We start from the raw sequence: 12,892 nt of genomic DNA, 5'->3' as shown, positions 1-12,892 counted from the left end.
AAATCTCTTCTATTAGAGATCTAATTAAGTTATGTCCCTGAAAGTTCCAAATTATGTGAATCAATCTAATGGGTGAAAGTAAATACCATTATTAAATTCATAAATGAAAAAACATAGTAAAGGAAAACTATGTGAATCAATCTATTGATTTCACAATAAGGGTTTCACAACAAGTAGGCATGGGTGTGCCTTTTTCCTTTACCATGTTTGATCCATTTTGAATATTCACATTGATTAGCATATTGTATCATATGTAGGGATGTCAACGGGGCAGGTAGGGTATGGGTAGTAGCTCCCTCGTACCCTACCTGTTGGATAAATATCTGCCCCATACTGTACCCAAATCCGTGCAGGTATCCGTTATGTGGGTACCCGTATATTTTTTAATATCCATGAGTACCTGCGAGTATTTACAAAAAGGAAAATTTTATATTTAACAACAAATTTTAACTATAAATTCAAATAAAAATACAATGCATAACATTTATAAATTTCAAACAAAGTGCAAATAACCCATTTAAATAGTGTTGAATGACAATGTACAAATAAATGAAGATTTTTTAAAACCAATTGATAAAAAATAACCCATTCAAAATCATTGTGTTAATATTTTAATAATTTTTTAATTTAAATTATAATACAATGGGTACGAGTATCCATGGGTACGGATACTATGATACCCGTACCTACCTCGTTACATGCGGGTATAAAAAATACTTGTACCCATTACCCATAGATATCAATTTTTAATATCTATTTCCTATTCGTTGCGAATTTTATTCGTAGATACCCACAGGTACAAATTGTTTTGACATTCCTAATCATATGGAAATGTAGCATTTTGTATCTTTAGGGGACAAAGTGTATTAGACTTTTATTTAGATATGTATATATATTTTGTAATTGTAATTGTTTCCATGTTTTTGAGACCGTATGTTTTCAAGAAACTCAATATAACTATACTTGGTAGATTTGAGGAATCATATTTTGTCAATTGATTTTTATTAATTTGATTTAATTTTTTGTTAGTTACAATTTAGATTTGCATTTTCTATTTTAGCTTATTTAATCATTATTTTATCTTTTAATTGAAAGAAGACATTCATATAATTATAGATATTTATAAAAATATAGAGAGTAACATTTGTGATTATATTTGTAATAAAATTGAGAAAGTAATAAAAAAATTGTGGAAGAGTAATTAAGGCAAATGTGTGAAATGCTCTCAATATCAAGGCATTTACCATTCAAATTAAGAGTAACCTTACACAAGCTTAGGAGGCTTCCATTTATAGTAGAGAGACCTTCCTTAAATGCAATGCAAATGTGTGTGGAATGAAATGCAACGCATGGATTAGGCAACAAGATTGCCTCTCGGATTCATGATGCGAGGATCAAGCGTCAAGTGTCCATTCACACCTACCATGTGTTTTCACCATGTGCACCATGTGCTAGAGAGCACTCTCGACCAAGCTTGCAAATGGGGTTGAATTGGCCCAATTTCGAAGCTACTCATCAATGTACTTTGGCCAATTATTTTATAAAGCATGGCCTAACATGTGGCCTAAAAATAAAAGACTATGCTAATGCTTTTACATGAAACCCATCATATTTTGATATCTTCTTTAGCCAAAGAGAATAACATGTGAAGTCAATGAGGATTATTGGGCTCTTGTTGATCTAGGCCCTCTTGAATCTTTCTCACCATACTTCTAGTTATTGGGCCTCTTCATGGGCTTGAGCCTTGAGTTGAGAATGGCCATGTAATGGGCTTAAGCTGGATCCATCAATTCAAGAAGTGTGTTTGTAATAGTTGCTTTTATGTGGTAAGAAATATTGTAATATTTTGAATTAGTGGAACACTTTGCTCATGTTGCCAAGTATACTAGACGTAGCTGTTAAAGAGTGAATTAGTATAAATATATTCTTTGTTCTTATTGTTTCTCTTTAAGATTGCATAATTCAAGACTAACCATAATTTGATGCAATTTGTTTTTTAGGTTAATCCTAAAGACAATTTAAGAATTAAATTTGAACACCTCTATTAAAAACTCTGATAAAATCATTAATCTAATCCATCGATGAAATTAAGTTTATTAAAATTATTATATTTCTAATTTATCAATCAACTATAAACTAATTTCAACTAACTAAATGAGTGGTTTGTATACAATAAATTTCATATACTTGGTATAAACGTAATCAATAAGGATTTCAGAGTGAGTTCAATTCAACCATGTCTTGAACTTAGTCATATGTTTTCAACATAAATTAATCGAGTTCATCAAATGATACACAATATATGAGTTCATTGGACGAGTCTAAGACAATATAGAGTATACAATTATGGAAAAATGCATCAGATGAGTCCAATGACAATCATGTTGGTGCAATATGGCTTTAGAAGGGGCAAGGCGGTGGGTGAATAGTGCCTAAAAACAAATTCAAAAATTACACGCACAACAACTAATTACAAAGAAATTAACTTTTCAAAGTAAAAATGTAGGGATAGACAAAATGCACACAATAGATTTTTATTGGTTCCAACCACTAGAGGCTACATCTAGTTTTAGCACTTTGGTCGTTTGTAAACAAATTAGCTTCGTTGAACTTTCGTATGGCCTTGCATCCTTTATAAACTTATTGCATTTGCTAGCCATTAAGAATTATATTTGCAGCTTTTCATCGTTATCTTCTTAATAAGGAATGACTTGACCAATTCTTTAATTTGAAGTTAAAATACCTTTTTGGTCCCACTTTTCCTTCAGTTTTGTCATTTTAGTCATAATATTATTTTTTTGTTCAAGTAGGATCCAAATTTTGTCAATTTTATTCAATTTGGCCCCTTTTGGCTAATCCCGTTTCAATAACTAACAGTAATGAACAATGCCTCATGTGTCACTTTTTGTTTTTTTTTTAATGTTTAAAAAAATGTCCACATGTCAATTCAGTAGTGTGCCACATAGAGTCAATTATTTATATTTATTTAGTCCCTACATTCATTTATTTTTGTCTAATTTAGTCCTAATTTTGTTTGAAATTGAACAATTTTATCCCTTCCAAAATTAATATCAAATTTATTTTTTATATAAAACTTATAATGATATTTTTATTAAAATTCATATCTTTAGTAAATATGTTTGGTTGAAGGTTACTATTATTTTAAAATTAGAACGAAAATTTTAAGGATGACAATTAACACCATATATCTATACAATTTTCATTCTAATTTTATACTAATTGCAACCCTAAACCAAAATATTTAATAAAAATATGAATTTTATTAAAAACATCATTATGACATGTATATAAAAATTAAATTTGGCCTCAATTTGAAGAGGGACAAAATTGTTCCATTTTAAAAAAGTTGAGACTAAATTGAACAAAAATAACGAATATAGGAACCAAATTGAATATAAAACATTGACTCTGACAAGTGACATAAGGTTGCATTGACACATGAACATTTATAAAAAATTTAAAAATTAAAAAAAATTAAAAATATCATGAAATGACATGTGGGAGTTATTGTTCATTAATGTTAATTATTTAAACGACGTTAGCAAAAAATGACCAAATTGAACAAAATTGACGAAAATTGTGACCTATTTGAACAAAAAAACAATATTAGGACAAAAATGACAAAATTGAATGAAAATTTGGATCAAAAAGGTATTTTAACCTTAATTTTATTATTCAGTTTGAATCTTCGTCATTCTTCAACACTTCAATTCTGAATCAGCTAATGCTCTTTAGGATATCTTATTTCCTTTCTTGAATAAGCTCATATTTATTTTGAATTATCCTCTCCTTAAACATCATAATTGTCTTGTTAAGAAAACTTTGTGGAGTATGCTTCTGCATTTGAATTGTTAGAGCAATAAAATTTCACATCCAATCAAACAGTTCATTCATTAATTATTTCATAATATTTAAATCCTTTGAATTCTAATAAAAAACTAACTTCTTCCGCAATGTAATTATCAAAAGATAATTTTCTTGAACCTTAGAACTCATATCAATATATTAATTCATATGATCATTCAAAGAATAAGGCATTCATGATAACAAAGCGCGTTATAATTCACTATTTTTTTAGCTCATCTAATGCTTTAGTCATCTTGTGCTTTACTTAAGTCTTTTAACACCTTGTGTTACCTAAAGACACATGGGTTGTCTAATGATTCGGGTAGTCTAATGCTTTAAACCTGTTGAATATAATTTATGTACTCACATAACACCTTGAGTTGTCTATTACTTAGACTCATCTAATGCTTTGACTTGGCCTTTGCATTTATTAGACTTCCATCATACGCTAACATACGTGATATTTAAATGCTAACAATTTAAGCATATAAAGAATAAGTATAAATCACACACTGATCTCCAAACTGTTGGAAATATTTTAATATAATTTACAAAATAAATAATTAAAATAAAATTCTACTGTTACTAATATTTTTCATGGACTTTCAATTTTATAGGTTAATGTTATTAATGGTTAACGACTATATTCTTGTTACAATTTATTCCTTTATCTCTCTTTTCTACCTATAAATACCACTTAGGTGCATGAGGAAAAATAACAACAACAACAAACATTATAGTCTTCTCAAAAGTGTTCTTCTTTTCTTCTGTATATTATCTTTAAAACAGTGGTGTTCATAAGGTTCAGAGATCCTTCACTACTCTTGATCAATCTGACGGGTTGTTGTATCTTGGGAGAGAAATGCATATGATTTTGTTGTGCCTTATGCAGTAGGAGCATTTTCTCTCTAAGGATAGTGTTATGCGTGCCTCAATCCAGGCTTTTTCTATCCTTTCCTCATCTATTTTTTATCTATTATTGTTATTATAATTGTTGATCTCTATTTAATATTCATTGATTTATATATATGCCTTGGTATTATTATTGCTCTAATAATTATTATTATATATATATATGCCTTGGTATATATATATATATATATATATATATATATATATATATATATATATATATATATATATATATATATACCAAGGCATATTATATATATGCCTTGGTATTATTATTGCTCTAATAATTATTATTATTATTATATATATATATATATATATATATATATATATATATATATATATATATATATATCCCAGACCGCATGACGGGTGACGCGTACTGCCAGGCGCATAGCGCCTCTGATTCAATCACGCTGCAAGTACCGCCTGGTGGAAGACCCTCCCTGCCAGGTGCACACGGTCTAGCAGCTCCCTGTTGGGAAGTTATCGCCTGGCGGAACCACTCACGCCGCCAAGCGCACGCGATCCAAGTGCTCTTTGTTTTCACATCTATCACCTGGCGGATTTACTCCGTCGTTAGGTGTTGTATGAGTACAACAAGGCCTTCTGATTTAGGTTCTTCATCTCTGATTATCCAGTGTTAATAAACTTTAACACCCATTGTAAAACTCACTAAGGGTATTACATCAACTATGATTATCCCAATTGCAGCATTGCCTTTCTTATACTTCATTAAGTTCAACACTTGGAATTCCAAATCTGCCAGAATTAATCCTAACACCAGTTAGGATGTTCCATCAGTTACTCCAAGTAGTACCTATGTCTCCCACTAGACTTGCTCCTACTTTTCCCTCTTCATAGCTTACGCATATACCAAAACCAATTCACCATCTTATACTCCATTCTCAACTAAACTCGTGCATTCACTTTGCATTCAAACAAGGCTCATCAGGACCCTACATTTTAATCAATTCTGCATCATACCAGTATCTCAATAACTATTATGTCCTAATAATTCCATATCCTTAACTCAACATAACCTATCTACAATTTGAGTGGGATTCAATTCATAAGCTCATAATCTAGTGACCCCATGTTCCATCATAATGAACCAATTCTTACAAGAAAAGTCCCCAGACCCTCGACGCCCTCTCAGCCATGCACTATTAGAGCATCTGCGTTGGCGCCTAGCGACAAGCCCCGTGCCGCCAGGCGGTGCATACCATCTGGGCATTTCCAGATTTTTTTTCTCAGCACCCGCGATCCCAACCTTTCACCATTCTCCCTTCTTTGCAAATTTTCTATCAATCTCCACCCGATTTCATTCACATTCAAAATAATCCATACCCTAACCACATTGATCAATAATTTCCAATGCTAATTCACAATATTCATTCTCAAATCAGGAGTAAAAACACCCCAACATTCAACCTCCAACCATATATAATTCTACAATATAACACATCACATCATCAATAATCGAGTAGAACTTCATTTTTCCCCGATCAGAATCACCCCAGAACACACAGAACATTAAAACCGAGTCAATTCGACTCGCGTCGCTTGACGGGTGTTCATCACTGCCAGCAAGTTCATCACAAAACCCAGAAACTGGGTTGCAGGTTTATATCGCCTGGCGGTATAGGGATTCACCGCCAAGCGATTCCTCAGGGAACCCAGAAATACACTAAACTGGCTTGTGTCGCCTGGCGGCTATAAATAGCCCGCCAGGCGGTTTCTAGAAATTTTCCAGAAACACAAAATTCCACATACAACAGGAAGAATTCATGCATATTCAAGTCACACCTCATACAATTAATCAAAATTATAACACTAACATGGTAAAACTCCCCTAACCTGAATTCCTTAGCTTGAACTTTGGCAATTGGAATCCTCCCTACACCAAGTGCCTCCTTAGCTCCCTCTCAATTCAGCCCCCAAGAATCTCACTTAAGCCTCACCATATCTCAGAATTCGTGCTTTGTTTCTGGGTATAATTTCAGCCTTGCAAAACCTTTCCTAATACCCCAATTTTGCCTTTTAAATGATGCCTTAAAGCTAGGTCAATAATTAAAAACGAAAATGCAAATTAATTGATGGTTAATGGCTATTCATTGTTCCATTATAGGTTGTTTTACAACCTCTTGGCTGCTAGTTCAATTAGGGTTTCCTTTAACCCTTCCCATTCCATCCAAAACTAACATTAGCAAAAATAAAGTTTAATTTAGGTTCCCCATGGCTTGAACCCACAACCATGCAATTGCCAAATCAATGCCCAACCATTCAACCACATCATATTCATGCCAACTAATATAATTCAAATATTATATTATTAATTAAGATGCACAATCTTATTATTAAAACAATGATAATTAAATAACACATAAATGTCATACATAAGACTTAAACCCAAGTCCTCTTGGACAATAAAGTACTCTCAACCACTTGAACTAGTATTTTTCCACATCATAACATCCGTATTAAATTCCTTAAAGGCTCCTACTACCCGTATTTATTAAATAATTATTTAATTAATTATTTATATTTCTCGAGTCTTACAACTATAAATATAAATTATGATATATGACATGCTATTATTAGAACTCTTGAGAAGTTTGTTAGAGGTCATTCTATTATAAAATTTTAAGGTACAAAATTAATTAAAAAGTTTGAAGTTATGAATATATTTCTTTATAAATGGCAATACATGTATATATAAATGAGTGTTTCGTGTGAAACTCATGGTATTATTTATTAAATAACATCTTCATATAGTGCTAAATGGTGCAACAAAAGAAAGAAAAAAAATGCTTTGATATGGTAAATGTTATTCTACAAGTTCTAGTTGTCTAAAATTTATATATTGTAAAACTTATAAAAATTTATATATTGATGGTTATATTCTTAAATATATTTCCTTACAAAAGGTTGTGATAAGATTCCTTGAGTTATGGAAGAAAAAGAAAAAAAAGAACCACTTTTAAAATATTTCAAAGTGTAGGGGTATCTTGTAAAGGTTAATATACCTCTTAATGAGGAAAAAAAATCCTTGGTTATTTATACTGATAAATTTATAGAGATGTTTCTTTGTTTCCTTCAAATGATAAATTAACATAATTTGTTAGCGATACCTCTAGTACTATTTTGCCATCTAGTAATAATATTATTTGTGTTTCTTCTAAGTATGGCAATATGTCCAAATTCTTGAGAGGATTGAAGGATATATTAATGTAAATTGGATATTGATTCTAGTGACACAAGATCACATATTGCTTATGGTTATGTTTTAACCTTGGATGGAGGTTCACTATCATGTAAATATGTTAAAAAAATCTTGTTTTATCATGATCTACTATGCAAGCATAGATTATTCTTATTATCAATGCATCTTGACAATCAAATTGTTATATTTAAAGTTTCTAATAAAAATGTCAATGAAAATTTGACATATGAGAATGAGAGACAAATTTATAAGAAACTTAAATAGAAAGAAATATTGCAGATCTCTCTTGACTTTGTTAGAATATAAAGAAATATTACAGATCTGCTTATCAAAGGATTGATGCATCAACAAGAATTGGATTCGTCTAGAGGAATTAGATTAAAGCTCATAAATTAGTTGCAACAACAGACACCCAACTCCACATGAATGGCGATCTCATGGAATGGAGTTCAATGGGTAACAACAAAGTTGTTGTTGACTAAAGTAAACCAAATAATTTGATTAAATTTATGTCTCATTCCTATGGCGAGGTGTACTATAAATTGTGGAAATAATAAGGTTGAGTTATGTGCATTATTATGCTTATTTTATAAAAATACCTCTTAATAAACCCAATGACAATTATTGTAGGGGTATGAGTCACAAACCACCCTTTGAGGGTTTATCTAGTGAGTGTAATGGTGGGACCGCCATTGTGAGACATGGGCAAGTCTCTAAGTGACACTCATGAAATAAGATACATGCACAAGGTTGTAACCTGCACCCATTGATTAAAACCTATAATGAATACCGATATTGTATGTGTTATTTACTAAAACTCGGTAAGAGGGGATGTAGCTCAAGACAATTAAGTCTCTGCATTTTCTCGAGTGGAAGTTTATAAGCACTAGGTGTAAGGCTCAAACCTAGAAAGTTCCTTACGTTGAACTACAATATTTTGTTTTAAAAGATAATATATTTTATTTTATTATTTTTTTAAATGATGTGGGGATTGTTGGAAATATTTTAATATAATTTAAAAATAAATTCTACTATTACTAATATTTTTCATGGTCTTTTAATTTTATGGGTTCATGTTATTTATGGTTAACGACTATATTCTTATTATAATTTGCTGCTTTGTCTCCCTTTTCTACCTATAAATACCACTTAGATGCATGAGGAAAAATAACAACAACAACAACAAACACTAGAGTCTTCTCAAAAGTGTTCTTCTTTTCTTCTCTATATTATCTTCAAAAAAATGGTGTTCATAAGGTTCAGAGATCCTTTGTTGCACTCGATCGATCTGACGGGTTGTTGTATCTTGGAGACAAACGCATATGATTTTGTTGTGTCCTATGTAGTAGGGGCGCTTTCTCTCTAAGCATAGCGTTAAGCGTGCCTCAACCCAGGCTTTTTTTATCCTTTCCTCATCTATTTTTTTTCTATTATTGTTATTATAATTTTTTATCTCTGATTAATATTCGTTGATTTATATATATATATACATGTTGGGATTATTATTGCTCTAATAATTATCATTATATTATTTCACATTTTTATTATTAATAGTATTATTTTAGTAATCATTTTCTAACACAAACTATATTGATCGATTACAAAATGTCATTCTTTCTGTTAGTTGTCTAATGTCGCTTCACTCTTAACTAGACACTTATTGTTATCATAAAAACCTTATTGGTAATGAGGTTCGTCTACTCAACCGTACGAACTATACAACTTCAAAGACACATTGTCTAAACAACTTAGCATGTATCATTTTCTCTTCTCAATCTTCCATAACACTTCTTTTTTAAGCTTATGAACTCATCTTCTCCAAATTATTGGAATGTCTATAACTCATCATGCTAATATTGTCTATAGAATCATTAAACCTTTCATTGTATCATATATATATATATATATATATATATATATATATATATATATATATATATATATATATATATATATATATATGACTTATGATCTTATTTACACTTCAACTATACAAAGCACATGTTAGAATGCTAAAAAAACATCTATGCATTTTATCATATCATTAAAACTCAACTCATGGATGGTTCATCAATTCGTCTAGTGAACTTCAACAAAACTACAATCTCTAATTTAGACACGTGTCTTATGTATTTCATTTACAGAGATCATCTTTTGTCTAATAAAGGTTAGAAAATATTATGTTAGTGAATAATTTATTTAAAGCTCAATTAATCTCATTTGAACAATTTCCAAACTAGATTCAAACTCAATTATTCTTTAAGAAAGTTAATATTAAATGTTCTAAATGTGATAAAAAAAATATACTCATCATTTTGACAATTTAATTTTGTTTAAAATTTTAATTGTTTTACAAATTCAATAATATTTATGACATTTCTTTTTATTATTTCTTTAATGATGTATTAAATGTTTTATTTCATAAAATTATTGCATTAATTTAAACTTAGTTTACATATACAATAACTAACACTACAAAAATTTTATATATTAGTTACGGAAAATTTCGTAGCTGATCCATAGCTAATTCGTAGCTAAAACATTTTGCGACAGATTACCTACCAAACTGTTAGAGAATTTTTCATAGCTAAATACATGTAGCTAATTAGATAGGGATATAATTCGTAGTTAATTCATAGGTAATTCATAGCTAATCTCTCTCTATTTCTTCTCTAAAAAGTTTTAAAATTTTTAGTTAATCCGTAGTTAATTTGTCGCAATTTTTTTGTTGCTAATCCGTAGCTAATCTGTCGCAATTTCGTTGTCGCTAATTCGTAGCTAATTTGTCGCAATTTTGTTCTCGTTAATCCGTAGCTAATCTATCGCAATTTTGTTCTCGCTAATCCGTAGTTAATTTTTCGCAATTTTGTTCTCGCTAATCCGTAGCTAATTTGTCGCAATTTTGTTCTCGTCGCAATTATCTTCTCGTTAATCCGTAGCTAATCTATCACAATTCTTTTCTTGCTAATTTGTAGTTAATTTGTCGCTAATATATCATAATTTTATTCTCGCTAATCCGTAGTTAATTTGTCGCAATTCTTTTATCATTAATTTGTATCACAATTGATTAGCTAATTTATTACAATTCTATTAATATCCTATAAATATTATTTTGTTAATTGCAATTACTTCATTGTTATTCACTCTCTATTATGAGTCATGTCCATGAACCTATGCCATAATAAAAAAAGAAGACAAAGAAAATAAATGATTCACAAAAAGTGTCTAAATACCTCCAATATTTGCAATAACTATTTCAAAATGATAGATAATCAATCTTATAATGATCAAAGTATATCCATAAAAGTATGTGCTTCCATTTCTACTTGTGCCTTCATTTGTGCTTACATTAATCCTTGTATATCAATATGTGCTTGCAACTGTGTTTTCACTTGCTCTTGCAATTTTTTCAGTCATAGCATTTTCATATGATTCCTACATCAAAATCAATATGTTAGCAATATTATAAATAAATAGTTTAACATTTATAGAATAACCACATACTTACAATGAATTTCATAGGTATATTTTCTTCATTGAGACCTTCAAATACTTGTACCACACATTATTGACTTTCTATTCTATGGGTGATAAATAAACAACTAAATTTTGCAATATATATTTAAGCCTATTATTGAAAGTATCACTGATAGCTAATAGCTAATAGTTACGAGCAAAACTACCACTCTTTTGGAAAAACATAAAATAAATTTTATGTACACTTACTATCACATAAAGAGCTTATGGAGAAGTTTGTTCAAACAAAACCCCTAGCATTTTAAAGGAACACCTAAGACCCACATTATTTTGTTTATGTTCAAACAGACAAAATCCTGCAAACTAAATCAGTATACTTGGAAGTCGAGAGTAACAAGATCTTTCTTCGCATCATCTACTAGATAGGGCATAAGCATAGGATTACCAATAGAGAGGTACATTAAAGGCATAAGCAGTATAAATTTGTACATTAAGGGCATAAGAAAGCCAACCTCAACATTTCAAGTATATCAGGCATGCTGTAATGAAGTTTCTCTCCATACCTCTGAAAGAATTTGTATAAATTATCATGTACACAAACAGGAAATAACAATAAAACTTGACCAAATAGTATTAGCGTTACCGCTAAGACACAAAAGAATTTATTGACTTATCAAGAAATAACCTAAATGGAAAAATTCCTTTTGATATTAGGAATTTAAATTCACTATAAACAGACTCTATACTTATAGGGGTTGAATTAAGCGGCTCAAAGGATAACAAGTATGCTATTCCATTAACTTCTCTGTTTTAATTTGCAATGTTTATTAATCTGATTTAATAGTTAAATAAATCAATGTCTTCTTTTGATGTGAAACAAGAAGAATATCTTTTTTTTTTTAATTTACAATGTTTATTAATCTGATTTATTAGTTAAATAAATCAATGTCTTCTTTTGATGTGAAAAAGGGAGAATATCTTTTCTCAAAATAAAAATGAAAATCTTGGCATGAACCGAATTTTCAGAATTTACTTAATTTTAGAATTTTAACTAGATTTTGAGTTTACAATATAAAATAAAATAATTCTTTTTGGTATGAACATATTCCCTACTAAATTAAATTATCTCAGGCCATAGCATAGTTAATTTGAATTGCATTATTCTATAATATGACATTAGGTCGAGTCTATAATATATAAAAATATATAACAAAGAGGTTATCTAACAATGCTAACAATAAGAAAACACCATATCACAACCATCATTCACAACCATAACTTGTAGAGAGATCCAAGTTACTCCAAATTATGTCACACGTCATAAAATTCAAATAATAAGAAATAAGTACAACTAAAACTCTATTTAATTTTTCATTCCAAACCAAAACTATATCCTTCAAAATTCATGTT

Source organism: Vigna unguiculata, chromosome 1, assembly GCF_004118075.2.
Source record: "Vigna unguiculata cultivar IT97K-499-35 chromosome 1, ASM411807v1, whole genome shotgun sequence".
Taxonomy (NCBI): Eukaryota; Viridiplantae; Streptophyta; class Magnoliopsida; order Fabales; family Fabaceae; genus Vigna; species Vigna unguiculata.
This window is presented reverse-complemented; position numbering follows the sequence as displayed.